At 40.3% G+C, this 13,338-nt stretch overlaps 1 pseudogene across 1 annotated transcript; it reads right to left on the minus strand.

Moving 5' to 3' along the window:
* Nucleotides 1–221: 221 nt before the first annotated feature.
* On the minus strand, nucleotides 222–652 carry LOC308250492 (oligosaccharyltransferase complex subunit OSTC-like; annotated as a pseudogene). The gene has a single exon. The product of its transcript is annotated as an oligosaccharyltransferase complex subunit OSTC-like (transcript).
* Nucleotides 653–13,338: the final 12,686 nt, after the last annotated feature.

Genomic DNA, 13,338 nt, shown 5'->3' on the forward strand with positions numbered 1-13,338 from the left:
GTGTAGGTCAGCAGGAAAAAACATTGTATAAGCTTGTCTCTTTGATACCAAGAAGGTATTGTAATCTGAGCTTTACTATGTTTCCATGTTTCCTAGCAGATGCTTCTTTCCTGCTGCTTTTCATTCTTTTCCATATTTCATATCAGAGGTTTGATACAGCCTTTAAAACTTCATTAACTGGAACAAATCCAGTATCCACAGATTTCTTCTCAAAAGGCATGCTAACCCATCAGATAGCCTGGCAATTTCATTCTCATGAATACTCTAGCCAGGAAACAAACTCAATTAGGACACAGAAGAACCCAATGAATAGAAGAAGAAATCTATTGAGTTTTGGATTGTTTGGAGCATTGGATCGGTCTAGGATTATGAAACCTAAACCTCCCATGTGAACAGGAAGCTAGATGCGAGTCCTTCCATAATATACTAGTATTGTCCATTTACCCGGTAGGCCATGTTCACCAGTCATAGAGCCAACACTTGGAGGTTCAACAATAACATTATAAATTATTCTTCTGGTGATGAGAAAGTAAGACACCACCACCAGAGTGTACACCGTCATAGCCGAGAGCATGTGCACGCAGGCTGGCTTCTTCAGCTTCAGGTTGGGGCATTCCTGCACTAAGAATGGGACTTGGTACCAAGTCTCCATGTTGGTGGTGGCGAGAGGAGCTCTTCGTCTCAAGCCCCACATGCCTCCCGGAAAACTAAACCAATTTATTATTAAAGCAAATTTAAATATGCTTTATTTAGTGACACAAATTAGTAAAGCTAAGTTCAAACAGGTTTTTTAAGACAATGACTATGCAGTCACTTGAAGACAGCCCCGCACCAGTCAACACTGAAGCTGCCATGTCTCATCTGTTTCCAGATTACCAAATTGGATTGTAACTGGGGACATGGAAGCTGTTTCGCCATCCCCTCTCTGGAATGCAGCAGAACAAAGTGTAAACCCTAAAACATTTGAGGCTGGGGATGACCACTCACTGATTTAGTAGTGGGAATGAGGGATATCAGGAATGCTTGCTCCAGGCTCCATTTTTATTCCTACAGTTATGATACTGGTTTTAAAAAGGTGAGAATTAAATGTTATAATTAAGAAAGATTGTTCTAAATTTGAAGTGGGTAGAAGGATGTGAGATAATATGACTTACTATTTTCTGAGAAACAATTGGTATTCCAGATAAAATATTGAGAACACATTTGACAAATCTTTAGTTACACTACCACAAAGATGATACTCTACTACTAAAATTAAAAATGAAACACATAATTTATATCATCCTGGACATTACTATTGTTTTTACAGAAGTAAAAGGGATTATAAAGAAACTAGAGGCCCAGTGCACAAAAATTTGTATACTGTGGCGGGGGGTCGGGGGGGGGGAGTCCCTCAGCCCAGCCTGCCCCCTCTCACAGTCTGGGAGCCCTCAGAGGATGTCCTACTTCCCTCTGCGGGAGGCGACCGGGCTGATCAGGGAAAGGCGTCACCCCCATCACCCCGCTGCTGCTGCCACTGCTGGCCACCACAGCCACCAAGGTATTTTCATCAACATGGAGTCCAGTCCCTTCACCACAAAAAGATGACAAACTTTCTTTAGGCATTTTCAAGATGTCTCTTTCATAGGATATGACATTTCTTTCTTTCTTTCTTTCTTTCTTTTTTTTTTTTATCCTCACCTACGGATATTTTTCCATTGATTTTTTTAGAGAATGTGGAAGAGAGAGGGAAAGACAGAGAGAAACATCAATGTGAGAGGGACACTTTGATTGGTTGCCTCCTGCATGAGCCCTGACCTGGGCCCCAGCCAGGTAGAAGCCTGCAACCTAGGTTCATGCCCTTGACCAGAATCAAACCTGGACCCTGTGGTCTGCAGGCTGAGGCTCTATCCACTGAGCCAAACTGGCTAGGGCAGGATATGACATTTCTTAGCCCCTCCAGCAGTGGACCTTTGTTTTTTCCTCCAGGAGTGAGGTGGAAAAACCCTAGATCACCTTCTTGGATTCTTATTACCCAAGTCACCAAGAACACTGCGAGTGGCGTACCAGGAGCTTAGCCAATGAGTGGTCAGAAAAGGTGTTTCCTCTGCAGCTCACACGCAGAGACAGGACCGCTGGTGCGCCATGGCTGGCAGGCCCTGTTCTCTCCAGGCCTCCCCACAGCCACAGTAGCTGGCAGGCCCTGTTCTCTCTGGGCCTGCACCATCCATGGCTTGCCTCACCACACACGCAGTCCCCTCCTGCCCACCTGCACACGCAGCCTCCTCCTGAGTGGTCGTGACATTACTGCGTCCCAGACAAATTGCATATTACCTCTATATATATATACTATGAACAACTGTATGTCCTGGCCATTGTTTTGAGACACTTTTCCAAAAACCTGGTAAAATCTTGCAGCTAAATACTACAAATGTTCCTGATTTTGGTGGAATAGTGAAATGTCAGGTAGAGACAATTCTTTGGTCTTCCTTTTGCTCCACAAGAAATATTTTATTGAGATTATTTATCATTCAAGAAACTGAAAGAAAGCTTTCTTAGATTACTTTGAAAGGTTTTTGCAGCACTCCTAACCCCAAAACAAAGACAATTATGTTGGTGAATAAGGATGTGCATCTGAAATCTGAAAAAGCCACTCTTGTCACACTCTAGTGACTTTAGCCCTTGCCAAATTACCTTGAGGTTGACAAAATACCAATTAGTCAGCCCTTGGCTTAGGACCCACCCTTACAAAACCACTGCCTGCTCCAATTCTTTCTCCACAACTCACCTAATTATGTCATCCCCACACTTCCATCTTCCCTACTTTAGACACTATAGTAGGTTTACATTATTCTTTGGCTAAGGAAACTTAATATGGTCTATAAGCCTGAAAGAAAAGTAAATATTTCTTGAGTGAATAAATAAATGAATAAAGAGCATCTAGAGTTTAGTAATATGTTTTGGAGTTGGAACTTTGTGTTATTATTTTGCAAGAACCAACATCCAACTGGGAGACCACTGTAATTTAGTTGCACTTAGGAGCCATTGTGATGATTTTGGGCAAAAATGAGCATGCAATTTTATTTTTTTTATGCTTGGGGAGCAAACAGGAAAGATGGAGAAGACCGGGATGGATTGATCCATCAGAATTCTGTAGTGTAGGATTAAAAAAAAAATTGTCCTTTGGGATCATAGCATCTCATAGCAATGCAAGACTCGGTGAATGCTATAAACACGGTAATTACAGTTGGCCTCCTATTTCTGACTTTGACTTGGTTAGTCTTTCTTAGTTTATTTCAGCAATGAGAGATCTTGCAGATCAGTAACTCTGCTTATCCTGTTCCTCTTCCTTTCATCAAAGTGGTGCTTGCCTAAATCAAAACTTTAAGATTCACAATTCATTGAGATGACTCTGTGAGTGCATCATAAACTGGGAAGATTAGATTTTGTATATCTTTAGCTCCACAAATCATCATTTATGAATTTCAGTATTGGATGCAGAATGATAAGAGAAATATGAGGAAATATGGGGACCATGGTGAGATAATCTCATTTGAATTAGACAAATGAGGCCCTGCTGGAAAAGAATACCCAGTGTTTCTGGACAAATTTATGAAGTCAAAACAAAAAATAATTACAGTGCAGAAATAGCTGGTGCTGGATGAACCTGCTTCATTCCTAATGTTGGTTGGCAGCTCTTCATCCTGATTATTCCATCTGGAGATAATTGTGTGATATCATCCATAAAATTAAATCATAAATCAACCCAACTAGTGAACAGGCCAGCAAGCTGCTGAGAAAGTCACATGTAGGGGAGGTGAGACTCCTCATCTTAATAAGAAGTATGGGAATGAAATTAAGAGAAGACGACATGTAGAGGGTGACCCTTGGCATGTCCACAGGCTCACTTGCTGACAGCTGTCACCACAGTCTTTGCCTCAATAGTGTCAGGACAGCCAACACGTTGCCTGCATTATCCACTCAATGATAAGGAAAGAATGTATGTCATGAAAGGCACCGCATATTGCTTTTTAAGGATTTCTGGTTTAAGTTGCAGATGTACAAAATGAAAGCACTGGATTTTCTTTCTGGATGAAATATTAACAGTGATAGAAAGTCCATAAATGCACTAAAAGTTTTATATAAGAGCATTTGGTCAAACATTTTCTCTAGACTTAGTTTTTGAATATTCAAAGAGAGCACTGGGGTCTTTGACTTTGCTAGTAAGTGAGCTGTTGTCAAATTTGTAGGTTATATTTGGTAAAAGTTTTTCAGAGGACAAGGTATTTTTTTTTTAATGGTTGAGACAAATCAAAGCAAACATAATATTTTGTGACATGTGAAAATTATATGAAATTCAAATTGCTTTCACCCTACAAGGGCAGAAGCTATAGTTTTAAAGCAGTTGATTATGATGAATAAAAGAGTAATTAAGATCAAGACAGAGGCATTGCTTAAATGGCTATTGTTGATTTCTACAAGTGCATTTGCTCCAGTCAGCAAGTCGGAGGGGGTCAAAAGTCAAAGGTCATCCCAGACTCCCTAATAGCTCAGGCTGGAGCGAATGGCCTAGAGGCATAAACTCCTTTCAGTTGAATCATTTGAGATGATGAATCCCATTGGCTTTGGAGATTCCATTTGTGACCATAATAACTGCAAAGTCCAGCTGTACATCCAGTCTCTGGATTTTCAAACGGACAAGATTAACAGATGTTGAGATACTGACGGCTATGAGCATCTGTGGGAGGAAGGTCACTATGCCACCCAGCAAAGATGCAAGTAGAAAAACATTAATGAAGATAAATTCTTTCTTGTTTGTTTTCCCCGCTTCTGAATAATATCAGGACCAGTAGAGCGAGAAAAGTTGCCAGCTCTGAAAAATGCATACTATTTTGTTTCATTCTCCATTGTGTTGAGTACACATGTATAGGCAGTTAGACAGGAATGAGCAGAGTAGGAACGAAGCTGAAGGTCACCAGGACAGAAAGCCCTAGGTACCTAGTAACAGACAACTGTAGGGTGGGACCTTGCCCCCAGGGTGACCCCTAGCATGTCACTGGTCATGGAGCTTATGCCCCCTGACCTTTCTTATTTTTGGTCATGCGGTTTAGAATCTCCTCTGACCTTTATTCCCCCTGCATGTCACTAGTCATGTGGTAGACTCCCTTTGAGGAGGACTGAGGGAGCCGGAGAATAGCCTCTCCCCCTCTCCTTTTCCCAGGCGAGTTCTCTCTGCCTTTCTTTTTCCTAAGCTCCAAGGGTCCCCCCTTCTTTTTTTTCTTTTGCCTCCATCCCAACTGCTTCACTTTGTCTACCTCTGTGACTTTCTAAATAAACTTTTTCTTATAATTTGAATTCCTTGACTGAATTTTTTCTTTGCCAAACTCAAGTACCGTGGTTGCTGAACTGAAGTCTGGTAACATTCTGGTGCCGTTTTGCCGCTAACACATATAATGCATATATATATCAAACCCTATATGTTAGCAAGAATAGGTATCTAGTTGGTTTTAGACAGTTCTAAAGTGTAAGCAAATTAAAACAAAACAAAACAAAACACCTTCATAGGGAATAAATACTATTTACCAGTCTTTAATTATTTTCTTCCCCCAATCTTTTACCCCTCAAGACTTCAGCTCTGTATTTTGGTCAAACTCAATCAAAATTAAGAAAAACTACATATACCAATTTTATGAGCATGAACAACACTAGAATTCCATGTTTCAGGTTTATTGTATTGGTCAGGAGTCTTTTAGTTGCAAACCTCAGAAAGCTAATTCGAAATAGTCTGGGTAAAGAACAGGAATTGATTGTCCTACATAAAGATATATAGATGTATACTATCTAGAAGTGGATTGCTTCAGGCATGGCTGCATCCACATCTCAAATAATCCAGTCAGCCCTCCTAATCTCTCTGTCCCTCTCCCCTTTACGCCCTTATCTCAACTTCATCTTACTCACTTGATTCTACTTTTCCCCTTTGGTTTTATATTCAGAAAAGCACTCATTCCATAAAAACAAGTGGCTTCAGGCCTATATATTCCTTGAGATCCATGATTTCGCAGAGGAAGATAGTATATCTTTCTCAATGATTTCAGAAAATGTACAAAGTGGCTGTGGTGTGGTGTGGTGCAAAATATTATTTTTTCTCCCACCTTCTAAGTTCTTCCAGGCTTATAACCAAATTAGCAGGAGCCAGATTAATAGGAAAAAAATGTCCATGCAGGGGTTCTGTAAGTATATAAGACCCCAGGACACATTGGGCAGTTGAGGTTTATATGTCATTAAGGAGAAGAGGGAGAGAATGTGGTTTGGGTCTTCAAAGGACAGGAAGGGAATTCACATGGAGATAGAAAAGCAAATGTTTGATGAAGAAATGCTTGCTGGGCCATCTTTAACAGAGAGGACTTTGATCAAAAGGACCTTGCTGGGCCCAGCCATCGTGGCTCAGTGGGTGAACATAAACCTATGAGCCAGGAGGTCACAATTTAATTCCCGGTCAGAGCACATGCCCAGGTTGCAAGCTCGATCCCTAGTGAGGGGCGAGCAGGAGGCAGCTGATCAATGATTCTCTCTCATCATTGATGTTTCTCTCTCTCTCTCTCCCTCCCCCTTCCTCTCTGAAATCAATAAAAAAAATAAAATAAGAAAATAAAGGGCCTTGCTGGGATCCTCCCTATCATACCTGGTTCATATTAAACTATAGTGTCCGTGATAATAGCTCCCTTCCTGGGACAGGTCCTCTATCTAAATTCCTTTTAGGCAGTTTAGAATAAGGACAAAGGCTCTCCCTGATTCTTTTGTTTCTTAAAAATAATGAGCATAAGATAATCAATATCCCAAAAGGCTTATTTCGGGGTAGCAAACTCTGCTCTCCCTCATGTGTAAAAGGTTAACTTGTGGAGGATAAAGCTAGGCAGTCTAACTAGAGACTGGAAGCTTTCTTGAGATTTAAAGCTATCAAATGAAATGACTAGGTCTTTGTTTTAGAAGGATTACTCTGGTAGCAAGGTGCAGAATGAATTGAAGTTGAAAGAATCTATACTCTGGAAAAGACCTTGCAGGCAGTGAGGGTTTAGTGGCAGAAAAGGTTAAAAAGGATAAAAAGTAGACTCAAAAGGTCTTTGACGAATAAAATTGAAATGACTTAGCAACCAATGTGGACAAATATAAATAGAAAAAATTAAAGATGGCATCTATATTTCCGATTGGATGATTGAATGGATTTTAAGGTCATTCACTGATATGTTGAGACATCTCATAGTATTGAGTTATAATGCATTTTTTCTTTGTAGATATTTGAAAGTGATTTTTATATCCCCTAGGTAGAAATACCAATAAATCCTATACCTTTTGCCTTCCACTTACAGCAGAAAAATTGTGGAACAGATTTTAGACAATATTTAAGATGAAAACTAGGGTAATATGTTTATCAATGGGGCTATTTATTGAATTATTCAGGCTAATTCATTGAAAAATATCAAAACTTTAATTCTTCCTTCCTTCAGCTTTTAATAATTCAGAGTATTGATGTTATAAAGATTTGATTTTTCTCCAAAATCTGTATGTTATGATTAAAAAAAAAAGTTAGTTTATCTAAGGTTGATTTAATAATTACCTGACAGAGGACATTCAGGAAGTGTCTGATAGAGCCCACAGGTGCTGCAGTGTGCAGAGCCCAACAGGGTAGAATAGGTAGAATATTGGGACCAATAAAACTTTATTCACAAAAACATATGGCCAATCATAGTTTGCCAATTTAATATTTAAGTGTTGAATTAGGTTATTGCATGTCTTGATTATTGAGTGCTTTGTACCTCTCTAGATATTTTTTCACAAGGATAGTACCTCACCCTAGTTCCAATTTTGTTGGTACCAAGCCATAAGGAGGTTGTTACCAAACACAAGCTCAGGACACTGTATTCAGGAGGGAAGTTATAGGGATGAAGACCAAGAGCCAAAAGAGTTTATCCAACAGGTCCTTAGTCTAGATGCCCGGACTAATGGAGTCCAACTCACGGTCAGAGAGTAGAAAGCAGCACAGACCTATTTGAAACATTTTCTTTTGAACAGAGCCAGCAATAGTATGAAAATGAGCCAAAACCGGTTTGGTTCAGTGGATAGAGCGTCGGCCTGTGGACTGGGGGGTCCCGGGTTCGATTCCGGTCAAGGGCATGTAACTTGGTTGCGGGCACATCCCCAGTGGGGGGTGTGCAGGAGGCAGCTGATTGATGTTTCTCTCTCATCGATGTTTCTAACTCTCTATCCCTCTTCCTTCCTCTCTGTAAAAAATCAATAAAATATATTTTTTAAAAATAGTATGAAAATGAGTAGTTTGGTAGGTTTCCCTGAGCCAGTAATTAGCTCTTAAATTTTCTGAAATATGCTAAACAGGAGGAAATAATTTATAAAATGTGATATTTGAATCTGAGCTTTGCTACTAAAAATGTGGTCTATGGATCAGCAACATCAGCATCACCTTGTTTAAAATGCTAGTTCCCAGGCCATGTCCCTGGCCTACTGGATGAAAATATGTATTTTAACTAATGAGTTATATACACATGAAAGTGTAAGAAAAGGCCTCCAAAGTGGAGTGCATAATTAAAATAATAGGACTTTTATTTATTCTCTTTTATCTATACCCTTACCATTTTAATATTATATATATTACACAAGATATATCTATTAATATTGGGGATATGTTCACAAACTTGGGGTTTTTATTCAATCAACAGAAATACATGAGCAAAGATTTTTGGGGAGACCACTCCTTGGAAGATTTCAACTCTCACATGCAAGTTCTTGAGAGAGAAATCAAAGAGGGAAAGAACAAAGCTGATGGCATTCTAATCTTCTGGAGTGACCTTCAGGGTTAGGCTGTTATGCCAAGGTCATGATGACTAATTATTGCATCTATAAATTAATTAAAATACACATAGAGCCATCTAGGAAACTTCTTTACCTAAGTCATCCCCAAGTGATTTATTTCCCTTTAATACCTAATCCTGGAACACAGAAGCAAGTTGGATTCACAAATCGATGCTTAGAAAAGTATCAAGTGATAAAGAGCAAAGCAAATTTACAATTTTAAACAATCGTTTCCTAGACTGATAAAGAGAGCCATAGGTATCCATCTTCAATTCCTTTTATTGCACTATTTTTTTTCTGGTTAAAACAATGAAGTGCAGCCGAAACCGGTTTGGCTCAGTGGATAGAGCGTCGGCCTGCGGACTGAAAGGTCCCAGGTTCGATTCCGGTCAAGGGCACGTACTTTGGTTGCGGGCACATCCCCAGTGGGAGGTGTGCAGGAGGCAGCTGATCGATGTTTCTCTCTCATCGATGTTTCTAACTCTCTATCCCTCTCCCTTCCTCTCTGTAAAATATCAATAAAAATATATTAAAAAAAAAACAAAAAACAATGAAGTGCAAGTAACTAATGACCTGATAAATGTCCCATCTTCTTCAACAGGGAAATAGATGCTGAGGTACATCCCATTTCTGTGATATTATCCTCCCAAGTAATAAGAAATGCTTTGACTCAACCACTTAGTACCAAAGTCCATTTCCTGTTTTCATTCTTGCCTCCTCTATCGCTCTTCTCTCTTTCTTCTCTGTCCTATTTGCCACACATTTCAGGTTATAGATGATGCACATTAATAAAAGAAATAAAGGAAAATCAGTCAATGACTTCTGGAAAGATATTAATAAGAGCATTTATAACTGGAGAACTACCTGCGGATTAGATAAGTAGACTTTTCCAAGTAATATTTAAATTTATTACTTTAATATATCTGAATGTGACTTTGGGGGGAAAAGTCAAATGCCAAGTCCTAGGCCAAACAATTTCCTTTTCAGCCTTTGTACTCAAGCTGCCCGACAATGCATTTTTATGGTGTGAAGAAACCACAGTTGGAAGATTGCCTCTGTTTTCTCTTCAAATTTACCATATTGAGCTTTACTCTTAGAGGAGTCCTTCTGGGTTCACACGTAAATCTTGTTTATGAATGCTTCCCTTTGGCTTTTCAGCCACTGTTAGTAAGTCCCTTTGGCAGGCATCCAGAATTACCCCAACTCATATTCAATTCCAGTTTTTAGTGAGTTATATTATAGTGATCATTGTAAGCACTTGAATGCCACAATTATGGCTAATTTCTCCAAGAAAATATGCAAATGAGAAGGAAAAAGTAATTGGTCGTTGAACGCTAAAATATGAGAGGCAGAGTGACACACAGGAAAAACACAGGATTTAGAGTAAACACTTGTTGTTCAATAACCTTGGACAAGTTCATCTCTTTCACCTTCATCTATGGGAACTTATTCATGTACTTTATAGGGCTGTAGTGATTCTTAAATGAGATACATATTAAAAGAACTTCTTATGGAGCTAGGAACACAGAAGCTACTCACATGGTAACTGTTGATACTATAATTAAAATCAATACATTCATTGTGAGCCAAATATATAAAGTCTTTCTGAATAAGCCTGGACCACTTGTCAACTAATTGAATGGATCAGCAAGAGCTAAGAAAAAGCTCTATGTCAGGTAGAAGGGCGTTCATCAGATATGGAAATATAGAAGAATGAGAATATGAAAAAAAAAACAAAAAATAAAACTCTGGCAGTGAATTCCTTATATGGTGGGAAAGAAAAGAAAGCCTTAACCAAACTCACCTGTTTTAGATCCCCAAATTGATCTGGATGATATCATAAATTGATACTAATTAGCATTTTGACATTTAACTCAATAGTTCTCAGGCTTGGCTGCTCATTATCATCACCTGGGAATTTTTTCTTAAAATATTCATTCCTGGTCCCCACCTCTCAGAGATTTTGAGCTGATTATATTGGGGTGGGCCTAGGCATCGGTATTTTATAAAATTCGTGCACATTGAAAGGAAATTAATTAGAAGGTGGCCAGCGGGGTGGGACTGGGCCAGATGGGCGGGACACACCTTGGAGCCAACCTCCTGCAGTCCCTCCCAGGCCAGCTGCACCTGGGGCGGTGCCGGAGCTCAAAGGGTGTCTACAGAGTGAGTGGGAACCTCTGGTAGGTGGGGTCCCTTGTCCTGGCCTGCTGGGATCGGTCCGAAACCAGTAGTCCAACATCCTCTGAGGGGTCCTGGAGTGCGTGAGGGCACTCTACAAAGTTGCTGTAGCTCGGTAGCTCCTCTGGTTAGCATCTGCCCCCTGGTGGTCAGTGCAAGTCATAGCTACCAGTCGGAGTGTCTGCCCCCTGGTGGTCATTGCACATCATAGCTACCAGTCGGACACTCGAATGGTAGGACGGTTGCTTAGGCTTTTATATATATAGATTCCCAGGGCAGCCAGGGTTGAGGTCACTAATATACTCACTCGTGTTCTAATCTGATGCTCATCAATCATCCCTTTGGTTCCTCTGTAGGCTTTGTCCATACCACAGAATAAGACGGCCAAAAGAATTTTAAACATTTCCAGGCCTGCGGCTGTATTTCCCATGACAAATCACTATGTGATGTTCAATTATGACTTGGTTTACCATGAAGTCTGACAATAAAATGAGTATGTGCCAATCATGCCAGAATAAATGATACTGGTCCCTTAGATCATTATAATTCTTACAGTAAGTTAATAAATCCACATTTTGTGGCCTTAGTTTCCTATCTCCTATTTCACCAGTCAATTCCTAGAGGCCTGATTACTTCTAATAATAAAAAATTTTGCCTTTGTCCTTTCCAGTTTACTTCCTCTTCCTTTTGTTTGTTAGTTTGTTTGTTTTGTTCCTTCCTGAATAATTTAGTTAAAAAACCATTAAGAACAAACAGAGGAAGTTGGCATCTTTGTGTGTGTGGGAGCCACAGGTGCCCAGAGCAGGATGTTGTAGGCCAAGCATGGTGAAGAGAATAGTCACATACAGTGAGGAGTGGGAGACAGCCCAGAGGCTACATGAGAGCCCAGGTAGAGTGAGGAGGAAGTTCACATGGGCAGGGGGTGCTAACGGTTGTGTTGAAATTAGACGGTAACAGTGTAGGAGTCACATGGATCAATGATGATTCTACTCTCCAGGTAATCTGGGGAATGAATGCTTCAACAAAGCTTGAAGAACTTAATAATCTGGTCTGTGGATAGAAGAAAATGCTAAAATAATATCAATATGAAATATTTTTTTAGCTCTAAAAAGAGCTGCTCTGTCAATGCTTTCCTTACATCTGTATCCCAACCCATGAATTGAGAGTATCTATTCATCCAGTCTGCTTTTATTAAGCACTAATTATGTCATAAATTCTGTATTAGACTCTGGCTATACAGATTAACAAGACTCAATTCCTTGTATCCACCCCCCTAGCCAATGATCTTTTTCCCAGACCTCTATGGTCCAGCACCTCCCCCTGCGCCATTTTGACTTCATTGCGCATGTCTTTAGTCCTCATCTCCCCCTGTTCCCCACCCCTCCACAATCTGGTACAGGAGAGGGCAAGGGAAGGGTGTTAATCCTTTTGGAGGGACAATGCTATGATCCCTTGGGTGGGTGTGAAGCTGTAGCTTCCTGGTGAAGCAAACAGTCTCAGTGTCCCCAGCTGACCATACTCAACAATGTCTGGCTCCCCTTTTGTTTCCTTTCCCATCAATAATTATCTAACTACGGTAACTCATCTACCTCATTTCTAGTTAAACTGCCCACACTGTGAAAGATAAACATGGAAACTGACAAGCTGGAATGTGCTAAATTCAGTGATGGCATTAGCACAGGTTCTCTGGCAGCTCAAGGAGAGTCTCCCAGCCTAGACCTCAAGGTACGAGGAAGGTTTCTCAGAAGAACAATCAAGTGAGTGCTTTAGGTCTGTTAAAAAGAAAACCATAGGCCCCAAATGGTGTCACTTATGCCAAAGCCCATGACACCACACCCAGACTTAATACCTGACCTACCTGCTCTTTCAACCTCTTTCAGAAATATAATCTTAACCAACTATTCTGAAATTTTCTGGTCAGCACTAGTAAAGTAATCTGTCAGGGGGGCCCTCTGCATCCACCACCCTGCCATAGAAAAAAGAGGCAATCTGCATGATCAAAACCTTTGTTCTTTCCTTTCCTCCTCCCCACAACCCCTGAAGATGTCCTGGTCTAAAAATAGTTCTTTCTTTTCTCTTGTTAATAGCCCTCCGCCCCACCTATTTTTTCTATAAAAACCTTCCCTTTTGTACAACCCCTGGAGCACCCTTCTAGTTGCTTCTTGGGGTGCTGGCCCATTCATGACTTGCTAAATAAAGCCAATCTGATCTTCAAATTTACTAAATTGAATTTTGCTTTTTAACAGACTCCACAGTACCAGGATGTGGGAGAAACTGGTCACCTCTCCAGGATGCCAAACTTCTTTGGAGAAAAAC

The sequence above is a fragment of the Plecotus auritus genome (genome assembly GCF_963455305.1).
Source record: "Plecotus auritus genome assembly, chromosome: 6".
NCBI classification, from domain to species: Eukaryota; Metazoa; Chordata; class Mammalia; order Chiroptera; family Vespertilionidae; genus Plecotus; species Plecotus auritus.